The 21,302-nt window shown below is 50.4% G+C and overlaps 1 protein-coding gene across 9 annotated transcripts in view; it reads right to left on the bottom strand.

The window, feature by feature from the left end:
* The window catches only part of SNPH (syntaphilin), a 40,225-nt gene extending 19,128 nt beyond the window's left edge, over positions 1 to 21,097 (bottom strand). For 5 of the 9 annotated variants that reach the window (XM_033094868.1, XM_033094871.1, XM_033094869.1 and 2 more), the window contains exons 1-2: positions 20,915 to 21,097; positions 20,565 to 20,671 (exon numbers count right to left, since the gene is read on the bottom strand). The gene's annotated coding sequence lies outside the window, so the exon portion shown is untranslated. The remainder of the gene's footprint in view (positions 1 to 20,564; positions 20,672 to 20,914) is intronic. The other 4 variants (XM_033094874.1, XM_033094877.1, XM_033094875.1 and 1 more) reach the window with 3 other exon arrangements.
* Positions 21,098 to 21,302: the final 205 nt, after the last annotated feature.

The following is a 21,302-nucleotide window of genomic DNA, read 5'->3' as shown; positions in this document are numbered from 1 at the left end:
TTTCGCACCACCCTCATCAAACCAGCCCTTCTAGCTCTGCCGGACTCAGGCAGCCAGACCCTGGGAGTTTCCCTGGTGTTCCTGATTCTGGGTCAGCCTGGAGGACACAGGCAACTGAGGCTGCCCCTTGTGAAGGGGCAAATCCACACCCCATCTGATTCTCACAAGTTTCCTGTGGAGGGAGGCCAGGTAGAGATTACTCCATCTGACACGTGGGAAACCTGAAGCTGCAGAGGTGGCACGATCACTCAAGGGGCCGCCTTGAGCTTCCAGGTCACGAGCGCCTCTATTTCTGCTGCATCATGGAGGTCTCACGATACAAGGGATCGGGGACTCCTATCATTATCCTGCATAAAAGAGGAAAATCTCCTCTCCCAGGAGACTCTGAGACCACGGTGAGACGAAGGGCTACCGTGCATCCCTACACCCTGGCCTCCCCGTGCTTCCATAACGCAGACATCACAGAAACAGGTGGTAAGCAGCGCAAGGAAGACTGTCAGCAAGAAATTCTTCATGTGTCCTCTCTAACCAGTGTCTCTCTCTGTTCCTCCTCCCGAGGTTCCAGCGCGAAACCATCACAGGAAGAGGAAGAAGAGGAGGCCTCCATCCCTATGGATTCTCCCTTTTTTCCAGATCTCTGTCTTGGTTCTTAGGATCCTTCAGTCATAAATGCCCTGCCTGCATTTATCCCAAGTAGCAACAGGGGCTAACATGCTCTCGGAATTCTAGAATGGAAAGGATCTTGGGTAGATTTTCTCCTAGCCCATCATTTTACGAGAGAGAGAGCATGTGATGTGTCTGAGGTTGCCCAGCAAGTGGGGGACAGCCGGGGCTGGGAACTCAACTCCTGACCCAGTGAGGAGGCACCGCAGCCTGCACCCCTCGTTTGCACTTGAATCCAGGCAAAATTCAGTAAAATAAGAACAAAGGGTAGCTTTTTGAGTAAAGAAGTCATGGAAGGAAAGTCTAGGGGCAACCCAGAAGTCCCACCAACTTGAAGGCAGCTCACAAACGACATGTACACATTGAAGCCAAGGCCCAGGAAGAAGGGAATACCACAGCCTGACCACAGACACAAACATGGCAGCCATAACAAGGTTCAGGTTTGACTCGGAGCTTCCTGGCCACCGATGCAAAAAGAAATTATGCCTGGTCTTCTTGTTCTCATGGTTAAGGGAGAGCAGGGAGCAGACCAATTCTTCAGGAGAAATAAAGACCTCCCTAAAATGAATGCTACAAGAAACACATTTGCATGAGAACCTGCTGTAAGGGAAGAGGCACCTGCAAGGAGGGTCCTCGGACAGAGCAAAGACGGTGCCCTCAGAGCTCACCCAAGTCGCCCTGTGTGTGTGGTGCTGACAGGAGCGCGACGGACCCGTGGAACACAAGTTCCAAAGGGCTTGTGGGGATGCGGAGATGTCATCTGATCTGCCTGGGACCACTGCCCCTTTCCACGGAGAAAGCCTGTGACTCCACCTGAAATCAGAGAGCTTCTGTCTTTCTGGGAATCCTAAACAGGGAACCACATAAACTCACAATCATGCATGGCCTCTCATTCATATTCTTATTCATTCTCTCTCTCTCTCTCTCTCTCTCTCTCTCTCTCTCTCTCTCTCTCTCCTGGCATTTCATGACGATCTAATCCAACTGCCACGTTTTCTAAGCAGAGAACAGAGGACTTGCCAAAGGCCACAGTGTGAGCTGTAGGAGAAAGGGGGAGGCTGCAAGCCAGCTGACTCCCGTCCCGCCAACCACTCTGGGCACGCTGTTCCTGTTGGAAGCCAAGTCTCATCTTGCTCTTTGAGGCTCTGCATGGGGTAACTGCCCAGCTCACCCAGCCATTCCTGTTTTCGCCCAGGAGCCATGCTGATCCCACGTCAGCATCCTTCATCCCCCCTCCCAGATCCTCTTTCCTTCTCCAGCCGCCAGCTTCCCTGCCATCCTCAGCAGCTGATTCCTGCCCAGCTGATTTCCAATGACATTTCCCATATCTAGCTGAATTCTTTTGCCTTCGTTAAGGGCCTTTGACAGGGCCCAACGTGGCTCATGCTTCCTGGAAGAAGGTGGGTAGTTATAAACCCCTCGCCCAAGAAGTCTTTCCTCTCTGGAAAAGCTGCTCCATGCCTTAATTCAGCTAAAGTAAACATTTAAAAATGCTTTAAAAAGGAGATTCTGCAAATATTGATGTGCTATTTTAAAAGCCCTTTTGTCTCAGAATGAGATTTTCCCTTTCACCGACTAAGCTAACAGAAAGAAACCATGGCTTTACGTTCAAATGTGCCTCGATTTGAATTCCAAAGTTCACCACCCACTATCTTTATGGCAGCGGGAATGCACTTCATTTCTCTAAGCCTCAGTCTCACCTGTAAGACGGGGCTAATTACAGTTGTGCAAGAATGCAGGCATGGTGAACAACAACGCATGCTAGGACCTGGCATCGGGAAAGCACTCCGTAAACAGTAGTAATTATTTAGTCAGCTAAATATAGTCTTATTCGTAATGTTCTTCATATATATTGTATCTTTATCCCAGTCCAAAATCCTAATCTGAAATATTATAATAGTTTGCATCTCAGGGGTCCTTGACTACAGAATCATTTATATCTACTTGGGTCTACTGGCAAAACACTTTTAAAAGTTAAAAAAAGTCACAAACCCATCATTGTCGACTACACATCAGAATTCCAGGACATTGCCACTTCGATCTAACAGAGCATCTTAAAATCAATATGCCCAAAATATGAACTCCTGATCTGAATGTGACACCACTCAGCATTTCACTGCTCCCTCCCTGGTCCAAGCCACCACCTCTCTCCTGGATGATGGAACCCCTACAACCTCTACAGGGATCCTTTTAGGATATGAATCAGATCATGTCACTCCTCTGCTCAAAATGTTCCCAGTGGTCCCATCTTGGAATAGAAGCCCAAGTCCTTACATTGGCTGATGTAAAGCCCTTCATCCTGTGCCCATCCCCCTTGGTTCTGTGACCTCGCCTACCCCCAGCCCCGCTCACACTGCTCTAGCCACACTGCTTCCTCGCACACTTCAACCCAGGGCCTTTGCACATGCTACTTCCTCTGCCTGCAATGTTCTCCCAGATCCCTCTGCCCAGAATATTCTCTCTCTCCCTCAGGTCTTTGCTCCAATGTCACCTTCTCAGGGAATATCCCTTAAACACTTGATTTAAATTGCAACCCTCACTCCCCAGCATTCCCTCTCTTTCTTCCCATGCTTTACTTTCTCCACAGTCCTTAGCAACAGCTAATATATATTTTTGTATTTATTTTGTTTGTTGTCTCTAGAATATGAGCTCCAGAGAGGTAAGAATATTTGCCCATTTTGCTATTTAATTCCCAGTGCCTGGTACACCATAGGCCTTCAATAAATATTTGCAGAATGAATACGCAGGTGTACACTCATTCATGTCACCACCCAAGTAAGTGCAAGCTTCTTAGCAAATCAAAAAAAGGGCAAAAAAACCCAAAAAACAAAAACAAAAAGCAACATAACAAAACTCTGTGGCACTTTGTTTATATTATAGTCTTTTTATACACAGTACCCTATTTAGGTGGGCTTGTCTCTCCTACTGGATTACGAGCTGAAAGGGTTTTAGACATTCTGAATCTTCAGTACTAGCAGGGTCTTGACTACAACACTCTTAATAACTGTATCTTAAAGGAAAGCGTGAAAGCAGCACAGTTTTGGGGCCGGCCCGGTGGCTCAGGTGGTTGGTGCGCCGGGCTCCTAATGCCGAAGTTGCCGGTTCGATTCCCACATGAGCCAGTGAGCTGCGCCCTCTACAGCTAAGATTGTGAACAACAGCGCTCCCTGGAGCTGGGCTGCCGTGTGCAGCTGGGGGTTGGCGTGGGCTGGTGTGGGCTACCAGGAGCCGTGGGCTACCAGGAGCCGTGGGCTACCGTGTGCTTCCATAAGCGGCCAACGAGTGGCCGGCAGCCGGAGAGAGCTGCCATGAGCTGTTGTGAGCGGTCGACTGGCCACCGACGGCCTCAGCCAGGGGGAGCGCAAAGCTCGTGATACCAGCATGGGCCAGGGAGCTGTGTCCTACACAACTAGACTGAGAAACAACGGCTTGAACCAGAGTGTGGGGTGGGGGAGAGGCTGAAGAAAGGGAGAAAAAAAAAAAGAAAGCACAGTTTTAAAGCTACCATCGAATCAGCATCTTGCCAGGTATTCGTCATCTATTCTCTCAACTCACCCTTACGCCCCACCCCCACAGGTTAAAGGGTATTCTCTCCATTTTTCTCGGGAGGAAGCTCAGGCTGCAGAGGCCAGTGAGCTTGCATGAGGGCGCACGGCAAGAAGGTGGCAATGCTGAGAGTGGGACTCAGAACTGATGCCAAATGATATCTCTGCACTCAGAAAATCCGATTAGTTGTGTCGACAACCCAAATCCTGACAGCAGCCCCAGAGAAAGTTGAACGATACAGTTACAATGGATCCTAATTATTTGTGGATTCTGTATTTGTGAATTCACCTACTCCCTAAAATTTATTTGTAGCCTCCACATCAATATTCGCAGTTCTTGCACCTTCATTCTTGCATCTGAGTGGAGCAGTGCAAATTTTGAGTTGCCTGCTGCTCACATTCTCAGCTGAGGTGGAACCAGGCAACCTTCCTGTTTCATTTCTCATCCTGTAAACAAGCGTCCTTAATGTGATCTATTTAGTGCCCTATTTACTTAGATATTTAGTAATATAAATGTTGTTTAGTAATACTTCTGTGCTTTTTGTCGATTTTGCTGTTTAAAATGGCCCACAAGTGTAGTGTTGACAAGCTGTGTGTAGCGTTCCTATGCGCAAGGAGCCTGTGATGTGTGTCAGACAAGCTTCGTTCAGGTATGAATTATAGTGCTGGCAGCATGAGTTCAATGTGAGTGAATGAACAATATATATTAAAGAAGGTGCCTTCAAACAGCAACACACATACCACAGGGATGTGTTATGTGTGGATCGGTTAGTGAAACAGTCGTGACCACGGGCTCCCGGGCACCTAGCCTTAGGAACAATGGCTCAGTACACAGGGTTCGCAGCGGCTTTATAGAACATAAGTATTACAAATCACGACAATCGACTGTATTGAGCACAGCTATCCAGTACACAGATTCACACACACACAAGGTCGAGCTGTGTTTATGCCCAAGTGTGCACACATAATCACACTCATCTGGGTGTTGTCTGCTGTGTGTACTAAACACTGACACGCGCACCGCCACCAGCAGTCCCCTCCGAGGAGGAGGAGGAGGCATGATGACTATGCAAAAGAGCTCTGGGCTAGAGTCTGACACTGCTGCTTTCAAATCCCAGCACGGCTGGGAGTGGTGTGCCTTCAGGCCAGTCACATGCAAGGCCAATTTCCTTAGATGTATGTGAGGGTTAATCATTGTCATGACCATGAAGTGAGGTCGTGCAGGTCACGCTGCCAAGCACAGCACCTAGCACGCAACAAGCCACAAGCCGCAGCTGGGAAAGTGTTTCCGGCAGGCAGCAGGACAGGACCTTTTAAGGCCTAGGTACTGGCCTAGGGCAGGTACGGGGCCCAGGAGAGCCAAACTTAAGGCCCCCTTCTCCTTAGCAGCCTGACCTTTCTGCTCTTGCAGGCCTGGGCCTCATTCTGCCCTGTGCTATCGCCAGCAGCGTTTGCAGACCAGAAGTCCAGGAACCAGAGGGTCAAAGCCACAAGGTTCTCTGAGGTCCCAAACGGGCAGGCCCCTGGGCCCTGTCATGCCTGTAGACCACTTTCATTTGGCCTGCATGTGTATATGTTTTCATTTCAGTTAACATTTATAAACGGAGAGATTTCATATTCTAATAAATCCAGATTTCTGGCTTGTCATAAACAACCCAAAAGACCCGGCAGCTCTGTGTCTGCAATGCCTGCAAGGCAATGATGGGCTGGCTCCAGAAGTGGTTCCTTTTCGCCAGCGTTCTTTCCAGCGCTCTTACACCTGGGCTGTTTTGTTAGCTGCCTAGCTTTGGAGTTTGGAATCTCCAGTCAATCCCATCTTATAGGCAGAGGTTTCTGAGGTCGGGGGTGGATAGTAAATCAGTGGTCGAGCTGGGACTCAGTTCAGGCTGGCAGCTCTGAATCCAGGACACTGGGATGCACCAGGAGGCTGGGAACATAGACTAGGCGACTTGGGCGAGGGGGACATCCTGTGCAGGCAAAGTCTGCCAGGTGGGAGAGGTACAGCACAGAACTCCAGCTCTGGCTGTCGTCAGCACAGACCTCTCTTCTTCCCACCTGCGGGCAAACACTGCCCTCCCCCACCCTGTAAGATAAACTCCTGCACGGGCTCTGTTGACACAGCGCTCTCAGGTGTCCCTCCCTCCTGCCTGTTCCCCGGAGCAGGCAGAGCTCTTCATAATCATAGGGGCCCCAGGCTTGGCCTGCGGAGCAGGGGCTTTGTCCTAGCGCAAGGCCCAGCTGGAAACCTAGTTCTAAGCAGATTGACCACAAGCTTGAGCTTTCCCATTGGAAAAGCAGTGTTTTCATTGTGAAGGTTTAATTAGATAATGTCTGTGAAGAGCCTGGCACACCCCCAATGTATACTTACTTCTTTCCTATATTTTATAAACCAAGGCCCAGAGACAAGTGAATAACTCATCCCACGAAGGTCAGGAATTAAAATGGGCTCCCTGAGCTCTGACTGGATATTTTTAAAATGTTAAATAGACTTACGTGTATGAACGTACTTATTATAGTTCTAAAAGTAGCACACACCCTTTTTGAAAAACCTCCAGTTTTCCTACCCAAAGATAAACCACGGATTAATTTTATTGTTGCCCCTTGTAGTTTTTTTTTTTTCTAAACACAGTAAAAAACCTTTTTGGGGGGGCTGGGGTGCAGGATGTTTGTTTTATATAGTTATAACCATGGCATATATGCACCTTTATATCTTTAAAACATTTTATATGGTTTAAGAACTGTCCGTGGTATGGAATATGCTTGATAACAAGTATTTCACGGGCTGCATAATAGTTCATTTTATGGGTCCATCCTGGCTAACCTAACATCTCCCCTGTTGAACATTTAGACTTTCTCCCTATCAAAAAGAATGCTAAAATAGATATTTTTGTGAATAATTATTTTCTTTATTTAGAATTATTTCCTCAGGATGGATCCCCAGTAGATTTATAGGGTCAAAAAGGGTTGAGTTGCCAATGGACCGTCTTCCCCCATAACAAACACGCATCGGCTGTGCTTTTCACTTGATAAAACACTTGGTACTTAGCTTTGCCTCCTAAAAGGCCAGGAGTTCAAGTTCAGACACAAGAATTATCCGAGATGCTCTTTCTGTGTCTTTTCGGCCTTTGTGGCCAAGGGGGAAACTCAGGCCTCCTGCAGGCCTGAGCTCCAAGATTGAGAGCAAGTCCCCCAAAGCTTCTCCCCTCTCCTAGTTATAGCACTTCTTATCTGTGTGGCAGTTCTGGCAGGGCCACTTCAGTCAATATTTATCAAGTGTCTATTGTGCTGTGTCCTCCCCTGACAGTCCCAGTAATTGAAGCCCACACAGGTCAGGGAGGGGTTGGGCAGAGGAGGGAGCCAGTCTCTGCAGAACCCAGAAGGAGGTATCCTTGAGCAGGGTTCTGAAGGATGGACTGCAGAGTTGTCTGTGGAAGAGCACTCCAGATTCAAGGCAGCGGGCAGGGGTTACCATCGCAGAGGCATGGCAGAATAGGAGGACAAGGGGCTGGGTACCACTAGACCAGACAGTGTGGGGGCAGAGGGGGAGAAGGGAGGAAGGCTGGGTGCTGGGGGAGCGCCATCTGAGCTTACAGAAAAAAGTTCTGGGCAGAGGAATGACAAGGCCAGGTTTCCATGACAGAAGACAGGCCTGCAGCAGCTCTGCTGAGACTGGACTGGGACGAGATGAGAGGCACCAGGGGAGCTAAGATGGGAGTAGAAGAGAGGACGTGAGAGAAGCAAAGGTGGATTAAAGAAAAATTGAGGAGGCAGACTCTTCACTGAGCTCCCTTTGTGGATTCACCACGCTTTTGCCCATGTGCCGCCCTCTGCGTGGAAAACCCTTCCAACCCTCTTCTACCTACCTAGCTTCCAAAGCGTTGGGCTGTGGGGAATGCGGGAGAGGGAAGAACCACACGGATGCCCAGGCCTCTCGGTAGGTTGGGGTGAAGGATGCTAATCACTGCTTACCCAGTGTTCAGTTCTCCCCCTTCGCCCTTAATGACAGAACCCCATTTTTGTTCAAGGTTGGCAATGTATTGTATCAGCTTAAAACACACAGGTACCCAGAGTGACAGCGGCAGTTCTGGCCTGTGCGCTGTGAGCACACCCGGGCTTATGAATCTGGGTAGTTGTCGTTTAGCCTGCAAGGGCCCAAGGACAAGGGGGCATCATGCCTTCAGTGACTCCAAGTCTTCCGAGGTGCCAGAAAAGGGCTGGATCGAGACTCAAGGCCTAGCAAACACCTGCTGAAGGAAGTTAGGCAGCCAACCAGATGACCTGGGAGTCCTGAGAAGTCCACACATTGTCTAGGGACCAAAGGGGCCCTGAGAGAGCTCCACAGCCCGTCTCTCCCGGGACACAGTAGACAGAACACAGTCTGGGACCCAGGACTCTCAGCTCTGCCACGGACTCACAGGCCTAAGGGCACACTTCTTAGTACCTCAGTCTCCCCATCTATAAAATGGAGATAACACCACCCACCTCACAGGGCTGCTGCGACAACCTGACCGCTGCCTGCCTGTCAGCTTGTCTCCCATCACACCTTCCCAACCATCTTCACTGAGCTCACTTTGTGGATTCACCACGCTTTTGCCTGTGTGCTGCCCTCTGTGTGGAAAACCCTTCCACGGTTCTTCCACCAACTTATCTTCCAAGAGCAATTCCAGCCTGGATGCCTGGGCACAGCTTCCCAGGAGACAGAGTTCATGGCTCCCTCCATGGTGGCCCCACTGCACATGCTTCTTTTGGAGCACTTCTTTTGGAGCGACAGGACACAGGCTGTTTACACACGTCTCCAGCTGTGGACCCCAATCTTCCATCTTTTGAGGGTTTCTACACACACAGGCATTTAGCTTAAGCAGCGTGTGTGCTGCTGGTGAGCTGCGAAGGGCTCTGGCAGAAGAGGTGCTGATGCCTCAACCAGGCTCCACACAACCCAGAGCAAAACAGAAAAGGCTGCCCAGCCGGTGGCTCCCCAAACCGTGCCCGGTGTGGAGCTCAGCAAACCTGCCTTAATGAATCCATGGCTCCCCCTGCTCTGCTTCCAAAATGCCTTTTGATGGCAATAGATGGTGCCAACACACACTCCTCATCCTTGAAGTTGGGATGGTCAAGCTCGAGAGCTCTGCTCTAGCCTCCCACCCCTAGGAAGGCACTGCTGAGCCCATTTTACAGACAAGGTGAGAGAAGCTCAGAAAAGTTACCTGACTCACCTAGGATCACAGGAATAAAAGGAATCGAGGTACCCAGCTGTGGGCCCACTTCCGCTAGAGGTCAGAGGTCTGTGTGGGCTGTAACATCACACCCTACAGGATCTTAGGGACTCAGGCTCCTTGTTTGCAACATGAAGATGTTGAGACATGAACCGGAAGTACCTCTGGGTACTGTCTTTCTGTGATTCTAGATGTTAGCAGGGAAGAACTGAATTCAGAAGCAGGAGTCTCTGAGGAAGCCAGTCTCTCTCTCTGAGTCTCTCTCCCTTTCAATCCCACACATTCACACGGGCACACACACATATGCACAGCGTTTGAAACTCCCACAGGGCCCTCTAGGGCAAGACACAGATTGGGAGAAAGTATCTGCAAAATAGATATTTGACACAGACCTTGTATCCAAAGTGTACTCTCACAACTCAATAATAAGACAACCAACAACCTAATGGTTAGATTTAAAAGTGGGCAAAATATTTGCACAGACACTTCACCCAAGACGACAGATGGGTGACAAATAAGCACACAAAAGAAGCTGAACATCATAACTTACTGAAAAAATGCAATACAGCCATAAGGAGCTGCTACTACACACCTGATAGAATGGCTGAAATGAAAAGACTGACCGCAGCAAGTGCCGGTGAGTACGTGGACGGCCAGAGCTCTTGTACCCATGATGGGAAGTTAACATGGTACAACCACTTCGGAAATACTGGGCAGTTTCTTAAGACGTGAGATATATATTTACCGGGTAATCCAGCCATTTCACTCCTGGGTATTTACCCAAGGGGAAGTATATGCCCACACAAAGACTTATACACAAATGTTCGCAGCAGCTTTATTTCTAAAAGCAAAAAAACCAAATGTCCATCAAAGGAAGGGATAAACAAATCACGTTTTATCCTTCCCTGCAATGGACTACTACTCAGCAATGAAAAGGAATCAACTATTGACATATACAACATGAATCTCAAAATAATCATGCTGCGTGAAAGGAGCCAGACCAAAAACAAGCACGGGCTGCAGGATTCCATTTAAAATTCTAAAAAAAAAAAAATGCACGGTAATCTATAGTGATGGAAAGCCGATCTATAGTGATGGTTGCCTGGAGGTGAGAGGAGGGGAAGGCATGAGAGGGAGAATTGCAAAGGGGCAAGAGGGAACTTGCCCCTTTGCAATTATGGGGGATAATGGATACGTTTATTATCCATTACGATGGTGTCGTGGGTTATATACTATGTCAAAACTTAACCAATTGTACACTTCCCATATGTCAGCTTGTGGTATGCTGACTAGAGTTCAGTAAAGCTGGAACAAGAAGGAGGGGAAGAGGAAGAAGGGAAAGCAGCAGCAGCAGCAGGCAGGACGAGTCTTTCCTGAGGCAGCCAGGCCACACTCACAGACTTACGTGGAGCATGAACCTGCCATGTGGCCTCTAGGGACGCTCTAAGAATCTGCCAACCCAGGATTCTATCTGTGAGGGACACCAGGCTACTTTTCATTTGCTCCTTTTATTTTTCCAGGGCACTTTCTGTGTGCCTGGCTTGTGCTGGGCGCTGGGGGTTCAGAGGGAAATCACACACAGTCCCTGCCCTAGTCAGTTCATTCTATCTGCCATGGTGTAGCCTTCCTAAAATCCAACCTGGATTTAGCCCCGTGCCCCAAACACCCCAGCCAAGCTCCCTTCATAGAATTAGAGGTCTTCTCGGACCTGATTTTTGTTCCTAGCCTTGCCAATTCTTGGGAGAAAGCCTTCAATTAGCCCACAATTCCAGCAGAATTCTGTCTTTTATCTGTACTAAACAGACATCCAAGTGGAACCCCAACTGATTTCTAATAATTGACTAATGAGATCTGAGTCAAGTCTTTGCAGAGTCACAAGAATTCAGGGCAGGAAAGAATCTGAGGGTTTCAAAGACCAGCATCCATCTGTTTGAAGCTCCATTTCTCTGAACAACAACATTCCTGCTCTGCAGCCCCTCAGGCCCCGTTTGAACACCTCCAGTGAGAAGGGAGCTCACTACCAACTACCAACTGAAGATGCATTGGATCTTTGGAAAACTAGAGAAGTTATAAAGGTCTTGTTTTTACTACTGAGGAAACACGAGGTCAGGAAATCAGGTGACTTGCTCCCCCAGTCACAGAGTGAAGTCTATGGTGGAGACTGAGATGGCAGTCCAAGTGTGTCCAACTCCAAAGTCTGTGCTCTCCATTTCCGCCCACTCAGAGAGCAGCAGGTCGAGGGGTCTCCTGCTGTCCGGGCTTAGATTCTGCTCTCCCTCAGGTGGAAGTTGGCCTCCGATATTCCTTAGGACAGAGATCTCCTGCCAGTCTCACTGTACTCTGAGGCCCTTCCTCTCCCAGGCACTGAGCCCGCAGAGTAAGGAGCCCCTCCATCGGGGGTGGAGAAGGGCCTTCCAGAAGGAAGCCACAAAACAGGGAGTTGGCTCCAGGGGACCTACCACTCCAATCTAAGCCCCGGGTGCCACCCAGCGTGGCCCGGTCTCTGCGGCGCACGGAATGGGCGGTTGTGAAGGGGTCAGGTGCTCTCCATCCTCTGTGAGCACAAAGCGTGGAGTGATGACAACGAGCCCAGGCTCTGTGAAGGAGCTGTGGGCGTCAGAAGAGGGGCCCCTGAAGATGGCATTTGAGCTGGGCTTTAAGGTAGATTGGAACGTGGGGAGATAGCAGTAGTGGTGTGAAGAAAAGTTCAGGCAGAGGGGACGGGGTGAGTAAAAGTAATTGAGGTGAAAAGGAATGGCCCATGGAGGAAATATTGCCGACCTCGGGTAGAACACGGCTAAGGGTCCCCTTTAGGGACATTTCTGAAATAACAAAACTTCAAAGTGCCCTTCTCTAGTTCTTAGTCCAGCTTGCTCCAATCAGGCCCAGGGCTGCTAATCTTGCTCTTAATAGCCCAGTAAAGGGGAGGAAGAGGGAAGAATGGACATTCACAGGCCTACGAGAACAGAAAGAGAGAGAGGAATGAGAAAGCAAAGGGAGAAAAAGGGGAGCGGGGAGAACGTGGGCTCTGGTATCAGATATTTGGTAGCTCAACCACCTGTAATAGCTGTGGGACCTTGGACAAGTTGCTTAAATTCCCTGTAACTCAGTTTTCTCTTCTATAACAATACTTTCCTCAACAGAGCTGTCAGAGGATGCTGCAAGGCCACACATCCCTGTGCCTGCTGTGTAGCATAGCTGTTATCATTCACCTGGACGAGAGCTGGGTCTCAGAGGGCCAGAGAAGCCACAGAGGCTTGTAGAGAGGAGGGACACTGGGTATGTCTGCTGCCCACCAGGCCCTTCCACAGAGGATCTCAGCACATCACCCCTTCTCCTTTCAGGCAGAAACCATCGATCCCTCTTTGGTAGATGAGAACATGGCCCATGGGGTAAGGCAATTTGTCTGAGGTCCAAGCTAATAAGCCGTAGAACTGGAGATGAGCCAGGCCTGACTCTGAAACCACTGCTCACCCCGAGCAGCAAGTAGCTCCTAGGAGGCCCAGGGCTGCTTCAGTGGGCGGAGCCAAGGCTCCCCCCACGCTGGCTCTGTGCCCCAAATGGAAGGTGGCCATGGTCAGACGCCTGCAGCTGCCCCATGGCCTTCACCTCACTGCAGAGGCTAAGTATGGCATGACTTTCTCCTACTTAAACTCAATGTCCAAAGTCTGCCACTTCTGAAAGGGAGGACGGGAGGTAGGTGAGTGATACAACAAAGGGAAGTGGGGGTGGCTGGAGGGTAAGTGGTACCAAATCGGCCTCCTAATGAGGCTTTGGGAAAGACCTGGAATGCACTGGGTCTCCATTTCCACCATTTAAAAAAGCCCAGGAGAACAGGGGAATGCCCTTTGCTGAGGGCCACCAGCCAGACTGGTGGGCTCACTGCCCTAGGACTTGGTTCACCTTACTCAGTCCCACTCCTCTCCCTTTCCCCAGCCCTTACTCTGCCAGCCCTTTAGATCCTGTGCTGGTTCTTCCTCCTCCTCCAGGAAGTCTTCCCAGATAGCCTCAGCCTGCAGTTATTCTTTCTCCTTGGAACGCCAGTAGCACTCACTGCTTGCATCACCTGTGACCGGTCCTACTAGGATTACAAGACTGTCAAACACAGACATTCCAAACTCTGTCCCATTGTAAGAATTCCTTCTTGACTGTCCAGGCCGATGTGAGCAGCCCAGAAATGAGGAACTAGACCAGCTCTCAACACATACTGTTTCACTGTTAGATGCTTTTTCACTTTAGAATGTTCTTCCTGGAACAGAGCCAAACTTTGCCTCCCGGGCTGGCACTTGTAAGTACTGGTCTGGAGTCTGCCCCTCGGAGCATGTGGAAGCCTCTCCCGTGACTGTGCTTTCAGTATCTGTAGACAATTATCATTAAGTCCTGAAGACTATTATTCTGTCCCGACAGTGTGGGAAGCCACCTCCAGTACACCTGGACTGGGGTCCTGACTCCCCCACTTCATATGTAAGTCGGGCCAATTTCTTCTTTCTAGGAGTCCCAGTTTCCTCAACTATAAAAACTGCCTACCTCACCAGGTAGCACTGTGCCTCACCGTCGTATGTAGTGGTTGTATTATTTTGCTCCTCAGTCACTTCTTTAGAGGCAAGATGGCTTAGAAGAAAGAACATAGCTTCGATGCCAAACAGACCAGCCGTGAAGCGTAGGCGCTGCTACACCATAGCTATGTAACTGAACAAACCACGTCCCTTCTCTAAACCTCACTGTCCTCGTCTGTAAAATGAGGATACCATCTGCTAAATGGGCCTGAATTGTTTTGCTTCCTCTTGTTCCCGCTGACCCATGTACATCTTGGCCTTTCTCCTGGATCTGCCCACTTTTCCGGGTTAACACTATTTAATGCAGCTTCCCTCCTATTGAGCACCCCTGTGGTGGGCAGAGCGCTGAGTGCTTCATCCGATCCCCACACCCGCCCTCTAAAAGGTACATATGCTAGCACCTCACACTCAGAGGCACACAGGCCAAGGGCAGTGACACCTCTGCGAGCCAGGCCCCGTGCACCATCCGTGTAACTTTAGCAGGTTAGAAAGCTCCCTGATGGTAGGGACCACATCTTGGTGCTTGCCTCAGAGTAGACACTCCGTACATATTGGTTGAATGAATGGATGTAAAAACAGTTCTTTGCATTCCCCCACAGCGGCCAGGATCAATCCTTACCACGGTAGGTACTTGATAAATATTTGATTAACAGGAGCTACAAGAACGTAAAAGGTCATGAGCGGCTTTAGTCTGAATCCCAGGATGCCCTGAAACCATATAAGTGGGGTTCCTCCCCCTAAGCCTGGCTTCCAGAGAACAGGAACAGCCAGAGCCACTCTTCCTGCGGGTCCCTCAAAAGTGGCGGCTGTGCCAGGCTTCACAGGCCGTTAGCCAAGTCCCTTCTTCTGAGGCTGCCGACCGGGCTTCCAGAGACTCTGAGGTGGGGAGGCCCGGCAAGTGCCAACTTCAAGGGGGCACAGAGATGTCTGGGGGCCTCGGTCCCCAGAGACTCAATCCTGACAATGCTGCTGAAAGGGCAGAAACACAAATAGGGCCTTTGAAGCTGGCAGCCCAGCAGCAGCAGATCACAAGCTGCCAAAATAATGTTACCTGGGCTTGCAGACAAGGCATGCCCTGGCCAGGCCACCGTTCCAGCCTTGTGTCCGTTCTCCGCGCTCACACTTAGCCGACAACTACTGAGCACTAGAATGTGCCTGGCATCTAGAACTTGACATCAGAGGACACAGACTGATGGCTTGCCACAGCTCCATTTTAACATGCGCATTTAAAAATGCTGCCTAGTTGACAACATTTATAAACTCAAGAGATGTCATGAACATCCAGATGTCTGTCTTATAAATCGGAAGATCTGACGACGTTGGGCCCACATTCTTACATGGCAAGGATGGCGGGAGCAGGCTAGCAGCTGCCTCTTTCAAGCAAGCACTTTTCAATTTGCTATAACCCCCAAACAGCCCACCTTGTTTTGCCTCCGTAGATAACTGGGGTTGAGGTCCCTAGCTTTACAAGCTTTATTATGGCAAACCGACCTTGTGATGACCTTACGATGTCCCCATTTTACCAATGAGGAAACAGAGGCTCAGGATTCGAACCCAAGCAGCCTGACTCCAGAGCCAAACAGGAGGATACTAGTCTGTGGCAAAACGAGCAAAATACGGACAATGCAGTGAGTTTTTAATAAAACCAAATGCATTCAATTTGAAGGAGTACCTTTTTTTCCTGATATTGTATAGCCTTCTTTCTTTGGGGTTAGAGGTGTCAAAATGCTCTTTCTCTATCTATATAATAGTGGTAGTAAACAGGACTCCAAGTGTCATTTGAATGTCCTTACCTGGCAAAATAAACAGTTGGCTAACCTAGGATAGATTCCCACATGTACTGATGTTTGGAATCTAAATCTGAGGACCGCCGCCTGCTATCCAGCCTTCCTGTCCCAGAATGGCAGCTTCTGCTGCCCCTCCTGCTTCAAAAAATCCAACCCACCTCTATCAGTATCTCATCCTATCTCTGGAGAGGTGGCTTTAGAACTCAGCTTTTCCCCAGCCCCCGCCCTTCAGCAAACCCACAGAGCACTTGTTCATGCCTCTTGTTATATTTATCTCCTTCTTCCTCAGGTTACAGTTGTCTGTATCCTATCCACTCTTGTACCCCCCAAAGTGGTTAGAGAACAGGAGAAAGAGTTGCTGAATTGTTAGCTAGTCAGAGCTTGAAAAGCCCTGAGAGACCCGCGCTTCTGGCTCTCATTTTGCAGGTGCAGAAAAGCAAAGGGCCTTGCCTCAGGCCACCCAGGGAGTCTATGGCAGAGCAGAGCCAGGTAGGGTGCGTCTCCGGACTCCTCAGGGCTGGCTCTTTCCACTGCACCAGGCGGCTTCCCAGTCACCCCCTTTTGGTTGACTCAGCACTTCATTTCAGGGGACAGTACTGAGCATGAGACAAACACTTCATAAATATCTGTCTATTAAGGGGTGCAAAGCAGCCGAGGGAACACAGGCCTCCCCGTCTCCAAAGACCCTCACCTCGGGCTTCATATCACCTGCACCAAACCTTCACTCTGTGTGAGGTGCCCATCAAATGAAGAAACGGCCCCTCGGGCCCCTGGTGACCTGGATGTAGAAAGACCGCATATGGCTGAGAAATGCAGGCCCCCTTAGGCCAGAGTTGTGATTCCAGCTTTGCTGAGTAATCCTGGGTAAATGCCTTCACCCCTGCAGGTGTTAGGTGCTCCAGACAGGGGGGATGCTGAGAACCGACACGAGGAAGAATTCCCCAAGCCCACTGGATGGTTGTAGGTACTAGATAGGCTGTCTAAGAGCAATGTCAGAGTCCTGCCTCTAGAAGCCTCTAAGTACAGGAAAGCTTCTGGCCTACCCGGGACAAATGGATGTTTCCATTGGAACTGTGCCAAGAGTGAGCCTGAATGGTCCCCCAGCCTCTGTGGCCACTTTTTGGGTTGCTGAGGTCAAGAGCCAACAATTCTTGACAACCATTGGAAATGTGCTAAGCTGGGTAAAATATCTATCATCATCATCATCATCATCATTATAACTACAAACTCAATGCTGAAAATAAGGAGATAACAATGCTATCAACTCTCTAAAGCTTTCCTGACCACCGAGTAGAAAAGACCATTCCGTCTCCCTGTCCCATTACATTCCATCTCACTATTATCACAGATCCCAGATGGTTTCTCATACCTACATGTTTAGGTATTGGTCTGTCTCCCTGTGTCAGTTGCGAGCTTCTTGAAACTAAAGAGCAACTCTTACTCTTTCTTGCGTCCCATGCATTTATCCCAGGGCCTGGCTAATAAACAATAACCAAAGCTGATTGATGTTTAGTTAGATAAGGAATCCCCTCCACTCCTATCCTGGGACAAGGTGGCATCTAGGCCTTTTAGAGCTAGTCTGTTTGGGGAAATGCATCCAGTCTCTTTGGGGAATGGAAACACTGGCATTTAGAGAGAACTGGCTTACCCAAAGCTACACACGCAGTCAATGAGAGGGCTTCGACTAAAAGCAACCCTTTTGACGCCAGTACAGTGAGTGTCCAGCTAAACTTTCTTAGGTTCTGCAACACATTAGCTGTGTAACTCTGGGCAAGAATCTCTGCCTCTCTGCCCTGGCTCTGTCACTTATAAAATGGGTAAAGTTATCGTGCGTACATCATTGGATTGTCTGAGGAGTAAGTAAGTGAACCTGTGTAAAACAGAGCACAGCACAGAGGAAGTGCTCAAAAAGTGTGCCTGTCCGACTGTCCTTCATTCTTAGCCATTCTTGGTAAAGGGGCACCCACCACCCACCAGCAAAGCAGAGCTCATTGTGAAAGGAAAACTTTTCAGCACTGACTTAAACACTCTTCAACCCATCAAGTTCCCTGCAGTAACCACTCTGGGGAGTCATGAAACCTTCACAGCTTGCCCTTCTCCAAACCCCTACGCATGCAGTGTACACACAACTCACAGTGGTGACTTCTGAGAGAGCACGCGCGCTTTCGAGTCAGCGAGACCTGGTGTCAGATAACAGTTCTGCCGCTTCCAGGTGTGTAATCTTAGGCACGTCAATCTCTCTAAGCCTCAGTTTCATCATCTTTCAAATACGTATAATGTGTTATGAGTATTACCCGAGCTAGGGATTGGTCTAGCCCATAAAGGATACTGAGAGTGGTAACAATTGCTCCCTTTTTATTTAACAAAATCCACTTGACAAAATGTCAGAACCAGAAGGGATCTGAGGGATCATGTAGTCCAGACCTTTCATTTTATAGCTGGGGACCTAGACATCCTGAGAGAAGGTGTGATTGGCCCAAGGTTACACAAGGAGACCTGGGACTGGGTCTCCTGATTTTCTACTGCGCATCCTTTCGGCCCACTTGATTCTCCTTGTCGTTCTCCCTCCCCCAAACACAGCAAGTGGCTGGACTCACACTCTTCCCAACCTTCCCTTCACGTTCATCTTAGCATCATCTGTTTGCCAACGTCACCACTCTCCCAGGCACCTCTGGCCCCCTCAAGCCCGACTCAAGGAGAAGGTGAAACCATCGTGGGCCACTGGCAATAGTAATAATAGTACCAGTAACAGCAATAATGATGGCAACCAACAACCTGCCCAGTGCCCTGTACTTAAAAGTGATTTCACTCACACCGTCAACACGTTCCCGCAGTTTCTCCCTTACCTAGTTGGCTTAGGGACATCATTTCCTCAAGCTTACTGAGGACCTACTTTGTGCCTTTTCACAGGCTAGAGGTTGGAGACACAGAGAGGAAAAAGACAGGGCCTCTGCCAGGAGGAGCTCACAATCGAATGGGGATTTAGGGCAGGTGGGGACATCACAACTTCTTTTGGTCCCAATGATGCAGCAGCAAAATGCCCTGCCCCACCCTGTGGGGAGCTTTCTTTATCATGCCGGTAAGGGGCAGAAGGCATTTGTGGAATAAACCGGGGCAAGAAAGGGTAAATGTGAAGCAGGAAGGAAGATAAAGAATAGAAAATATGGACACCAAAAACTTGACTGCCTTGTCTCAGGGAGCTTCTAGTGAGAGACTCCAGGGAGGGCAGGGAGCAGCACTGAGGTCCCTGCTTCCTGCCCGCTCCCAGCACACACATGATTTTCATGCTCCTGCCCCCTTAGGGACTCTGCCCTCAGATGCCAAGATTCTCCAAACCCAGGACTGGGCTATATATGCCTCCTTGGGACCATCACTTGCTAGAATGATGTCACAGCCCTTGCAGTGGAAATGTTTGCACCTCCTGGTTCCTTCCCAGGCCCTCAGCCCAGCAGCCCCACATACTCCAGCATTCATTATCCCCTGGCAGGGACATCACAAGCAGGGATGTGGAAGAGACCGGAGGGGTGGCGGAGTGGAGAGAGAAGAAGACTAAAAGCAGCTCCTCCTCTCTTCTCCAGTCTATCTCCCAGAGTCCTGCGTCCCCGAGAATCTACTATGTGCCAGGAGCAGGCAAGATTTTAGGTTTTCCATACACATCTCATTTAATCCTCACATCAACCCTCTTACACACGTACCCTTCTTCCCAGATTTGCAGATAAGGAAATTGCAGTTTGGGGAAGGGAAGTTACCTGACAAAGGTCACCCCAGTGATGGTGCAGGGATGCCCGTGTAGGGCTGTCTGGTGTCTCCAGTTCCAGGAAGCCCACAAGGTCAATGTTACGCTTGGGAATTCCACTGAGGAAACCCCAAATATTTCATAGACTCAAGTTTAAATCCTGGGTTACTTTAATAGAGGGGTCCTCCTGACATGTAATAGATGCTTGGGTGACATATTAAAATTGTGCAGACCACATAATCCAACACCCACATTGAACAGAGGAGCAGACAGACATCCACACCTAAAGAATTTTAAAATGGCTACTAGCACACTAAAGGACTAGAACCTCAATCCCTGGCACTTTCTCTACATCACCCTGCCTGCAGAGATCACCGTTTTCAGGGAAGCAACTCCAGCCCATCCCACACCACCAGAGGGGCAGAGAAGGCAGAGGAAACAGGCAGCGCTGGCCTCTTCTCATCTGCAGGGTTGAGGAAGCCGGTACGGGGCTTATCAGGCTAGGGGGTCCAAACGAGGCAGCTCCCTGCTGGGGAGTGGAAGGAGAAAGCATCATATCCCATGGAAGCTCCAGGGAGACTGAGGCTCACGTCTCCCACTCGAGAGGTCGTGGGCATTTTTTCAGTATCTGCTGCAGGGCCCTGGTGCTTCTCAGGGGGCATGTGGGAAGGAGGTAGTCCCTGGCACTTGACCTTGGGTTGGGTGCGGGGTTCCATCCTTCTCCCACCCCCAGATACCCTTGCTCCTCCTCCAACAGAAAAGAGGCTTCAATGTTCGCCAGACGCTGGAAGTGGAAGACAAATAGGAATGGGGTGGTCCCTAAAATCCTCCTAATGGCCCCTCTTGGGCATCTTCCCTGTTGTAATCAGCGTTCTCTAATTGTGAATTTCATGGTGGAGGTGGGGGTGCAGTTAGAAGGATGTAGGGGAATGAAGGAAGGGTAAGAATGAGTCACAGTTAACCCCTCCTCGGCCGGGGCCCTCTGAGGATTCTACCGCAGCAAGCGGCCCCCACCCGCCGCGGGGCAGCGCAGGGCCCCCTCCCGCTCGCCGCGGCCTCCTCACCTGAGTCCACTCGCCCTCCGCAGCCCCGCCGGCTCGCCCCACTTCGGCCGGGCTTGGCGCAGCGCGTCTGCAGTCGCTGCTGCAGCTGCCTGGCCCTGATCAGCAACCTGCGGCGGTGGGGGAAAAAAGACAGGTGCTGGTGAACGCGGGCGGGGACACCCAGGCAGCCGAGCCCAGGGCCGCTGACAGCTGGGCCACCGCAGCCAGAAAGCCTGGGGGGCAGGCTGCCTGCCCGGCGCCCTGTCCGCTCCCCCGCGCCGCCCCTCCCCCCACCCCGAACTTGGCACTCTGGGCTGCGGCAGGCGCAGCTGGGCGGTGGGCCCGCAGGTCCCCGGGGTCCCTGTCATCACCTGCGGTGGCTTCCATGGCTTCAGCCGCCCTGCCGGGGCTGCCGAACTGCTGCCCGGAGTCCCTGCTGCAGGAGGCTAACTGGGTGCTCGCCGGGGCTGGGGCTGCCGGGAGGGCGGGGAGGGGAGGGTGAGGTGGATGGAAGGGATGAGCCAGTCGGCGGCTCGCCGGCAGCTGCGTAAGCGGCCGGTCTTCACTTTCCTTCTTAAAGAGATAGTTGGCATCCTGCTCCGGAGGGCGTGGGAGCAGAGATGCGAGCACGCAAAGCCGGGTCCTCTCCCACCAGCCTGTCTGTACTTAGAGTGGGGCAGTGGGGCATCGCAGAAAGCGCGTTGGTCCAGTGAAGGACGGTGTGAACCTGTGCAAGTCCCTTCCCCTCTCTGGGCCTCA

The sequence above is a fragment of the Rhinolophus ferrumequinum genome, chromosome 23 (assembly GCF_004115265.2).
Source record: "Rhinolophus ferrumequinum isolate MPI-CBG mRhiFer1 chromosome 23, mRhiFer1_v1.p, whole genome shotgun sequence".
NCBI lineage: Eukaryota > Metazoa > Chordata > Mammalia > Chiroptera > Rhinolophidae > Rhinolophus > Rhinolophus ferrumequinum.
Note: the sequence above shows the minus strand (reverse complement) of the source record. Positions and strands in the feature narration are given on the sequence as shown.